Here is a 10,476-nt window from a genome sequence, read left to right as displayed (position 1 = left end):
TACAAAATCATACATAACTGAAGTGATGTCATGCAAAGCTCTGACTTGAGATTGAAAGAGAGAACATTTATATTGTTCAGGAGAGAAGAAGAAGAGTTGAACTATTATTGTATGTACATAAAGCAGTAGCAAATTACATAAAAACACAACAGGTAATTTCACAATAAATTTAACGCAGTGATGATAAAAAAAAAAAAACACATATAGAATCAAATTAATACATAAGCAATATCAGTACCATAAATATATATATATAGTATATATATATATATATATATATATATATATATATATATATATATATATATATATATATATATATATACATATATATATATATATATATATATATATATAGATATATATATATATATAGTATATATATATATATATATATATATATATATATATATGTATATATATATATATATTTACTATATATATATATATATATAATATATATATATCCTATATATATATATTATACATATATATATATTTTATATATATATATATATATATATATATATATATATATATATATTATATATATATATATATATATATATATATATATATATATATATATCTTACTTGAGCCAGTGTTCGGTGCACTGAGTGAGATGGTATAGTTTAATGATAACCATATTCAACAAAATAATCAAAAGAATAAAGCATTTCACAATATAATTTAGTGTAAACGATGAACAAAATATGTTTTATATATATATATATACAGGCGGTCCCCGGGTTACGACGGGAGTTCCGTTCTTGAGACGAGTCGTAAGCCGAAAATCGTCATAAGCCGGAACATCGTCAAAAATCCTAAGAAAACCTACTTTTAATGTCTTTGGGTTCATTGAAAACTATGTAAACTGCATTCTTATGGCATTTTTCATCAAAAAAAACTTCAAATATTGATTATTTTGCATTTTTGGTGTCATATTTCATCTCCCAGATGAGCGTTGTAGGCGTCTTAACCCTGGAATAACTTCTATTGACAAGTGTCGGAACGTTTGTAAGCCGACACCGTCGTAACCCGGGGACTGCCTATATATAATATATATATATATATATATATATATATATATATATATATCTTATATATATATATTTTAGGGCTGTTGGGCCTTGTATAATAAGGCGCCCTATGAGGTAATGTTAGACTTGCGCATAATCTTACGCTAAGTCGGTTGGTATTGCACTTCCATATTCATGGGAGTGTCTTGGGGTTTGTAGATCACTTACGAAATCGGTATTATCTTCTTGGGTTATGACGACGATGTGTTAAACTCATGATGATTCGGCAATGATGTGAGGATCTAGTAGAAACCACGAAGTACAAAAATACTTATATTCTCTGAATTTACATGGTGAAGATCAAGTAGGATTGTACAAGTCTTCTAATGACGATAGCTTGATCGCTTCTGCCAATGATGATGGCTAATTCTATTCTCTCTACATGATAAAGCTTAGGTAAAGAGGTACAGGTCTTCTAATGACGATAGCTAACTCTCTTCTGCCTACTGCCATCTCGGTTACCAGTCATAAAGGAACAGACAGTAGCTCGAACATATGAACATACAATCAGATGACATAGTTACATACGAACATACGATCATAATGAGACACACTACAGATCACGTAGGCCGCTTGAGCTATAGGTCACAGTGTTTGTCTCAAGCAGGAAGCTTGGACTAAAGTTTATAAACAATTGAATGACTACAGGTGACGGTTATGTCAACTTAGCCTACATACTTATTGTATACGTCATCTTTAGCGTCTCTAGTCTGATCACATTCCTGCAAGCAATCTGGTTGACCTCTTTAGTTTTAGTCTTTTATATATATGGACTAACATTCCATATTTTTATATGTAATCATTACATATATATATATGCTTAAAAATCACAGTAGATGCACGTGACTTCATAAATAAGCGAATACCACGGGAAAATGATAGTCAGAAATCCAAGCGCTTTCGTCTTTATTCAGACATCCTTGACGATGTCTGAATAAAGACGAAAGCGCTTGGATTTCTGACTATCATTTTCCCGTGGTATTCGCTTACTTATATATATATATATATATATATATATATATATATATAATATATATATATATATATATATATATATATATATATATATATATATATATATATATATATCTATATATACTATATATATACACATATATCTTACTTGAGCCAGTGTTTGGCCAAAGATAGGGGGAGCATTTATATTGTAGAGGAATAATGAATGAATGATTTCAAGTTATCAGGTTTCATGATATTGTTGAGGAGAGAAGGAGAAGAGACATTAAAAAGTTTGCTGTATGCATGTAAAAGCAGTAACAATTCACATAAAAAACAAAAGGGAATTTCACAAATTTTACGATATACAAAAACAATAAAATGCAATATAGTACATAATAGAAAATAAAAAAAAGACTTACTTGGGCCAGTGTTCAGTGTGCTGATTGAAACAGTAGAGGAGAGGGAAGGGATGGTGGTGGGTTATTGGGTGGGAGACAAGAGTCTGCTTCCCACTGACTTAGCAGTAGTGTTGGGATGATTATTCATTCACCCAGTTCTTTCAGTTACACTCGATTTGTTTGAAAATTCTTTTTACAGTAATATACCTATCGAGTGACACTTGCTTTTTACAGTTTTCAGTACTGTAAAAGTAACTTGGCTCCATGATAAATACAATGGTTTTGCATTCACCATCTGCATACCTTCAATTGTTCGTTTAAACGACTTCCTCGTGAAAAGTCATTTACTCCTTCTTTCCTTTTCTTACCTGCATTCTTAACTTTTTACTTAGTTATGCCATTATATTTTCCAAAAGTAAGTTGATTTGTTGTGGCATAATTAATCACCTTCTAGCACTTCAGATCCAAGTGTAAACACATTGACAGTGACACACACACACACACACTCTCTCTCTCTCTCTCTCTCTCTCTCTCTCTCTCTCTCTCTCTCTCTCTCTCTCTCTCTCTCTCTCTCTCTCTCTATGTAGAAATCACAAGGACTGGACTATTCTCCTATAATAGGAGATTGTGGTTGTATTTATACATATAAAAAAGAGAGTAACAGTAGTGCAGAAGATAAGAGGCAATTCAAAAAGCTATTAGATATGCTACTAGAATACAACATTCAACAAATAAATCACCTGCCAACAGGAAAGGAAAATACTTTAGACCTGGTATTTGTGAATGAGGTGAATTATGTTAAAGAAATAGTTTATAATGCGAGTATTTCAGACCATAATTTCATAGAATTAACAGTCCATTCCAAAGCAAGTGAAAGCAGAGATAAGCAAGAAATGAAAAAGTGGGAAGGATATGGAAAATACAACTTCTACAGTAAAAATATAAAATGGTCAGAAATAAATGAATTAAACAAAGATTGGGATAACATTTTCGTAAGTGATGATATAAAGATAAATACGGAGATATTTTATAAAATGTTAGAGAAAATAGTGGATAAATTTATACCGAAGAAGAAAAGTAAACATCACTCATGCATACCAAGAGACAGAAGGATCTGGTTCCAGAAAATCAGAAAGTGGAAAAAAGGTCTTACAAAAGAAAAAAATGCATGGAAAGTGATCGAACTAAAAAGTAAGATAGAAAATGCAGAACAAAAGATTATACAACCAAACGAAAATGAAAAATGAGACTTGGAAGAAAAAACCGTAGTAAATATAAAGCAAAACCCCAAACTATTGTACTCGTATGCAAAAAAGATGAATAAAAGAAGAATAGAAATAGGCCCTCTTAAGAATTGAAGGGAGATTAACTAATGAAAAAAAGGAAATATGCAACATATTGACAGAACGATACAAGAGAGAATTCACACCTAGAATTGATAATGAAGATAATGATATAGAAGGAAGGGATGAAAATGGTGAATATTTAGCAGACATAGATATTAATGAAGCTGATATTGTGCAGGCTATTAATGAAATTAAAAATGGAGCTGCAGCAGGGCCTGATGGTGTCCCTGCTATTTTGTTAAAGAAAGTAGTTCATTCTATCGCAAAGCCACTTGCAATATTATTAAGACAAAGTGTAGATACAGGCAAGATTTATGATGAGCACAAATTAGCATATATTACCCCTACTTTCAAAAGTGGATCAAGACTAGAGGCAAGTAATTATAGGCCTGTGAGTCTAACATCACATATTATGAAAGGGTAATGAAGAAAAATATTATGAAACATTTAATAAAAAATAATTTTTTAATATAGGACAACATGGTTTCGTGCCAGGAAAAAGTACACAAACCCAACTGTTAGTCCACCGTAAGAACATATACAAAAATATGAAAAGCGGAAATGAAACAGATGTGGTTTATCTAGACTTTGCAAAAGCTTTTGACAAGGTAGATCATAATATATTAGCGAAGAAAATTTTAAAACAATATACGTAGTGGATAAAGTAGGAAGATGGTTAAAAGAATTTTTACACAACAGAAAACAGATAGTTATTGCAAATGATGAGAAATCGGATGAAGCTAAGGTAATTTCCGGTGTGCCACAAGGTACGGTGTTAGCTGCATTACTGTTTGTTATTATGATTGCAGACATAGACAGTAATGTTAAGAACTCGGTAGTGAGTAGTTCGCCAATGGCACAAGAATAAGTAGAGAAATTACTTGTGATGAAGATAGGAACGCGCTACAAAGAGACCTTAACAAAGTATATGATTGGGCAGAGGTAAATAGGATGGTATTTAACTCTGATAAATTTGAATCAATAAATTATGGAGACAAAGAAGGCAAGCTATATGCATATAGGGGACCTAATAATGAGACAATCACAAATAAGGAAGCAGTTAAAGACCTTGGTGTGATGATGAATAGGAACATGTTATGCAATGATCAAATAGCAATTCTATTGGCAAAATGTAAAGCAAAAATGGGAATGTTGTTACGGCACTTCAAAACAAGAAAAGCTGAACACATGATTATGCTTTATAAAACATATGTTCGTAGTTCACTTGAATATTGCAATATGATATGGTACCCACACTATCAAAAGGATATTGCACAAATAGAGTGTACAAACGTCCTTTACAGCTAGAATAGAAGAAGTTAAGGATCTTGAATACTGAGAAAGACTACAATCCTTAAAATTATATAGTCTAGAAAGGAGAGGAGAACACTACATGATAATTTAGGCATGGAAACAGATAGAAGGAATAGCTGAAAACATCATGGAGCTAAAATATCAGAAAGAGCAAGCAGAGGTAGATTAATAGTGCCCAAAACTATACCAGGAAAAATAAGGAAAGCACACAGGACATTAATCCACTACGCACCAGCATCAATAATGCAGCGTCTATTCAATGCGTTGCCAGCTTATCTGAGGAATATATTGGGAGTGAGCGTAGATTTGTTTAAGAATAAGCTCAACAAATATCTAAGCTGCATCCCAGATCATCCAAGATTGGAAGATGCAAAATATACCAGAAGATATACTAGCAACTCTCTGGTAGACATTAGAGGTGCTTCACACTGAGGGACCTGGGGCAACCCAAGATGTAAGGTCTGTAAGGTAAGGTCTCTGACACAATCAGACACACAACACACACACACTATCAATTCCTTTGATTATCCTTGTAAAACGTGAACAAAATTTATTGTTACCAACTTTGCCTACACACGTTCTCTCTCTCTCTCTCTCTCTCTCTCTCTCTCTCTGACAGAATCGGACACACAAACACACACACACACTATCACCTCTTTGATTATTCTTGTAAAACGTGAATGAAATTCATTATGTTATCAACTTTGCATACTGCAACCATTTTGATTTCATCAAGGGGCTCCCGTCTCTCCTCCCTCCATCCCAGCTGGTCGCATGCCATTTTCCCCAAGCAGTTCATAAATCAAACATGGAAACAAGATTTAAAAAAAACTTTACTTCTTATAACATACCGTTTTATTACTTTACTCATAGTTTAACTTTTGAGCTCATTAATAATAGAAAAAAATTTGAAAAGGGGGACCTTTTGGGTTGGCTGGAACAAGTTATCCTGAATCCTTTTATTTTTTATAGGGATATTGATTTCGTATTTTGAACAAATCGCATTCTGTCCAGCCTTCTGGAATGGATTTAGTTCAAAGACTGAGGTACTACTATTCTTCATTCAGAGAGTTCCCTGAAACTCACCCCTTCCTGGGAAAATTGGCAAGGCCTAGGAACTGAGCCTTGGTTGGTGAAGTTACACATAATTCCCATATATCAAAGTCTTCCTCTCGGTATCAATGGTTATACCACATTAAAAAGAGGAGGCCAGCTTGGCTGAGTGTTCATGGTAACTTTCAGAAAGGGTTGTAACCATTGTAACCATTAGTATTAATCTACTTCTTGCCTAACCAGCAAAGTCATTACTTAAACTGATGACCATCTGGGAAAAATGGTCAGACTTACCAATAGTTTTTCCTATGTATCTTTTGAGTGAGGTTCTAAGCTTTAAAAATGGGGATCATAGATTATTGTGCAAGTTGGCCATCAATCTAGTCCAGGAGATCTCCCGGGTTTCTAAAAGCATCTCTAATTAGATATGAAGGTAATAAAAGACTGGAGACCAGTTTTATATGTATCCAACCTCAACTAGTTCATAACTAGCAGCTGTCCAGAAGGATGACTGGCTGGTTGAATGAACATGATAGCAGTTTACTTTCATGTCTCTATCCATCTTCTCTCTCTCAAATGTGTCTGCTTTGTTTCCAATGGCAAAATTTTTCAGTTCCAAACCATGTGCTTCAATGTGAGCTAGGCACCAAGGGTATTTATGTGGTTACTAACACTAGTGTCCAAGTGGTGCCACTTTTAGGAGTCAGAATTTCTCCTTTATCTGGATAACTGGGTAGTCCGTGCCATTTTTCTCAAAGGGATCTTGTAGACCGAAGAATGATACTCAATCTCATTATGAAGTTTTAATATTAATGAATAGCATGTTATTAATACTAGTTCCATGCCAGGTTATAGCCTATGTGGGAACAAAGATACTCAAAGAAATTATTAGATTAATTTCTTAAGATTTTCCCAGAGTTTCTCCCCTCAGAAGCCTTGCCATCTAGAAAATGGTTGTCTCTTCTAGGATGCATGTCCATACTGATTCATTGAAGTTTGTCCCCCTCTCCATATTGAGAATGAATCCAAAGTAAATCGGTCATAAAAATATACAAGTTTGTCGTGAGGAACCCCGACTGGAGTTATACTCAAAACACATCAGAATAAGATAGAGTAACATTCTGGGGCACTTAGATATGTCATTTTGTTGTTCAGAGAAGGAAAAGAGGTCTCCATTTAAATAGTTTAGGAATATTTGCTGTTTGGGGTCTCTGCAAACAAAATTTTAGTACTATCTTGGAGGACAAAATCCTAGCCATTGTTCATGCTGAATATTGAATTTTATGTTGGTCAGAATCCAAGAATAAATACTTTTGATGCCACAGCATGTTCCAGGCAAGTACACCATTTTGACAGATCAGTTGACAGGAAGGGCTAGATCTTACTGATAGAATGACTGCAACACCCACAAATATGTTATGACCAGTGGAAACTGTAGGGCTGGCTAAAAATATATGTTTGTATTGAGCCGGAGTGAAATAGCTGACCTGTTGCTCTCCCTGCCAAGACCTTCAAGATTGGCAATGGATGCAATGCCAACCATCTGGTTCAGTTTACACTTCCAGGAGTTTCCATGCTTTGCTCTATGGAAGCAAGTCCTAATCAGATTCCAGCCCTCCTAGAATGCAATAATGACCCCAATAGCATGATGTCGACAACAGAGAGAATGATTACCATACCTAATGACTGGTGGTAGACTGGCCTTGATTCCTGTCTGTAAGGCCAGATCTACCTAAGCGACCACTCACTTTGAGATTTCACAAACCCCTCATACTTCATCTAACTACCTAGTGACTCTTGACCATGTCCTATGAGCTGGAGGTTTTATTCAAGCCCATCTTCAGAAACCTCCACTCCTGACATCATAGGTTACAGATTAATGTTATCCTCTGTGCTTTGCCTTTATAACACTGATATCTCCAACAGTAAATAACATTCAAGAAAATTGTTTATAATTCAAAATAGAGCATCCTAATACCTCATAAGAAAGTTGTGGGATTTTTTTATGAGACCGCCTTTGGAAACCACAGAAGAGGCGTCTTGAAAGGATTTGACGTACAGAATCCTTTCTTTGTTAGTACTAACCACACCACAAAGAGTAAGCAAGTTTACGGCTGGCCTTGTGAATGGTGATGCATTCTTTACCTTTTTTGCTGCACTTTTGATATTTTTCCAAATCTGACTTAGCGAGTCGGAAATGAAGAGGAGGCACTCTTTATGTCCAGGTAGATCCATTAATGTATATACATATGGGCAATCCCCGGTTATTGGCGATCCGGCTTCTTGGGACTTGTCTAACGCTTAAATTGGCCATTTTTGGTGCCAAAATGCTCCAATTTCCAGTTATCAGCACCAATAATAAGTGTATTGACACTGATAGATGCCTAACAGAGATGCCAATAACTGGTTATCGGCACCAATAAGTGCCTGTTTTCGGTTGTCCGCGATTTTCACTCATCATCAAGCCATCAGAACGGACCCCTGCCAAAAACCGGGGACTGACTTATATGCAGATTTAAATCCACAAGTAGTCTGCATGTATTCAGCAGTGTTATGCATCCAATATTCCAATGATATAGTAATTTAATTGAGTCCTTTCTAGCTCTCTATGTGAAGAAGGCACGTGAAGTATGAGTTGTGTTTATGTCTTTGATTTTATAAAGTACAGGCAGTCCCTGGTTATCGGCAGTCTCGATTAATGGCGATCCAGTTTTATGACGCTAGTCTAGTGCCATAAAGTTGGCAATTTATGGTGCCATAACAGGCAGAGTTTCGGTTAACAGCGCCATAAGGTGCCGATAATAGCGTTATGGTGCCATAACAAACCTAAGAGGCTCCATTAACCGAAACGTATCGCTATAAGCGCCATAAATCACTGAGTTTTGGTTAATGACAGTTTTCGCTTGTCAGCACCCTGCCGGAGAATGGAATCCCACTGATAACTGGGGAATGCCTGTATTTGTCGTCAGAAGGTGTTGTTAACCTGTGAAGTGTCACTAATGGGGGACGTCATTCCTCCCATATTGTCACATTCTCTTGCTCACAGTGTGGTCTTTGGTCAATGTTAGTTTTTATGATTTTTATTAGTTTTTATGCTTTTCATTTTTTTTTTTTTTACATTAATATGACCACCACTCTCAAGGCAATATTGCTTCAGGAATTTTTGATTCAAGGTAAAGTCACAGGTTATCAACAGTTTTCTTTACTGAATACAGTTAGTCCCCAGTTATAGGCGAGGGTTCCATTCCTGAGGGGGTACCAATAAGCGAAAACAGCCGTTAAACGAAACACTGCAATTTATGGCACCATAATGGCGCTTATGGCAACTCTGTTAAGTATGTTATGATGCCATAAGGCCTTATGGCACCATAAATTGCCAATTTTATGGCGCTAGACAAACGCCATAAAACCGGATCTGGCAATGAAGAACAGGAAACACACAAACCTATAAATTTATCATCTATTGTGGTTCTACAGTCTTACCTAATTATTTTGAGTTTGGCTGCAGGATTATTGTGCCTTCATTGGTGCAGGAATATTGCATGGTAATAAAGTTGTGGGTACAGGCCATGAAGTGAGCTGAAAAGCTACACAAAGCAGTCCTCGATTAACAGCAGGGGGTTTCATTTGTGGCATTGTGCCAATAACCAGAAATTGTTGATAATTGGAACATCACAGTAATTATGGTAATAAATGGCTTTTACAACGGCGTAAGCCAATACGTAAACCATTTTCTGATACTGAAATACCGCTTACCAGTGCCAGAAATCACTTACTAATGCCAATAAATTGCTTACGGTCACTGAAAATCTGGTCAATGACACCATTATCCAGGCGTCATAAAACTAAAACGACGTTAACTCATCCTGCAGATAAACAGGGACTACCTGTGTTACCATAATAGGGTATACATAATTTGTTTTTGGATAAAAATATTAAATAAGAGTACAGCATTGTTCCAATGTGCATTTTTTTTTAGATACACACAGCCCCCAGGTTTCGGGGTTCCAACTTACTGCGCTTGGCTCATAAGAACCATTTATTCCCATTACGTATATTATGACACTGTTCCAGTTTACAGGGACTGTCTCTATACCACTTCAACCTAGACAAGTCATTAAATGATAATACAAAAAGGAAGCTAGACAGAGCCCCTAGTAATTGGAGAAATTACTTGAAAGCATACGCTGATTTTCTGTTGGGTGAATTTAAGTTTGGCTATTCCACCATTGTTCAGTATTATGGCATAAATAATGTAGAGGTTTGTTTGTGTGAAGTGTATAAATCAGTTTTTATTTTTATTGTAACTTGTATAGTTATTATTTCTT

The sequence above is a fragment of the Macrobrachium nipponense genome, chromosome 21 (assembly GCF_015104395.2).
Source record: "Macrobrachium nipponense isolate FS-2020 chromosome 21, ASM1510439v2, whole genome shotgun sequence".
In the NCBI taxonomy this organism is placed as follows: Eukaryota; Metazoa; Arthropoda; class Malacostraca; order Decapoda; family Palaemonidae; genus Macrobrachium; species Macrobrachium nipponense.
The sequence above is the reverse complement of the archived record's forward strand: the minus strand, read 5'-3'. Positions refer to the sequence as shown.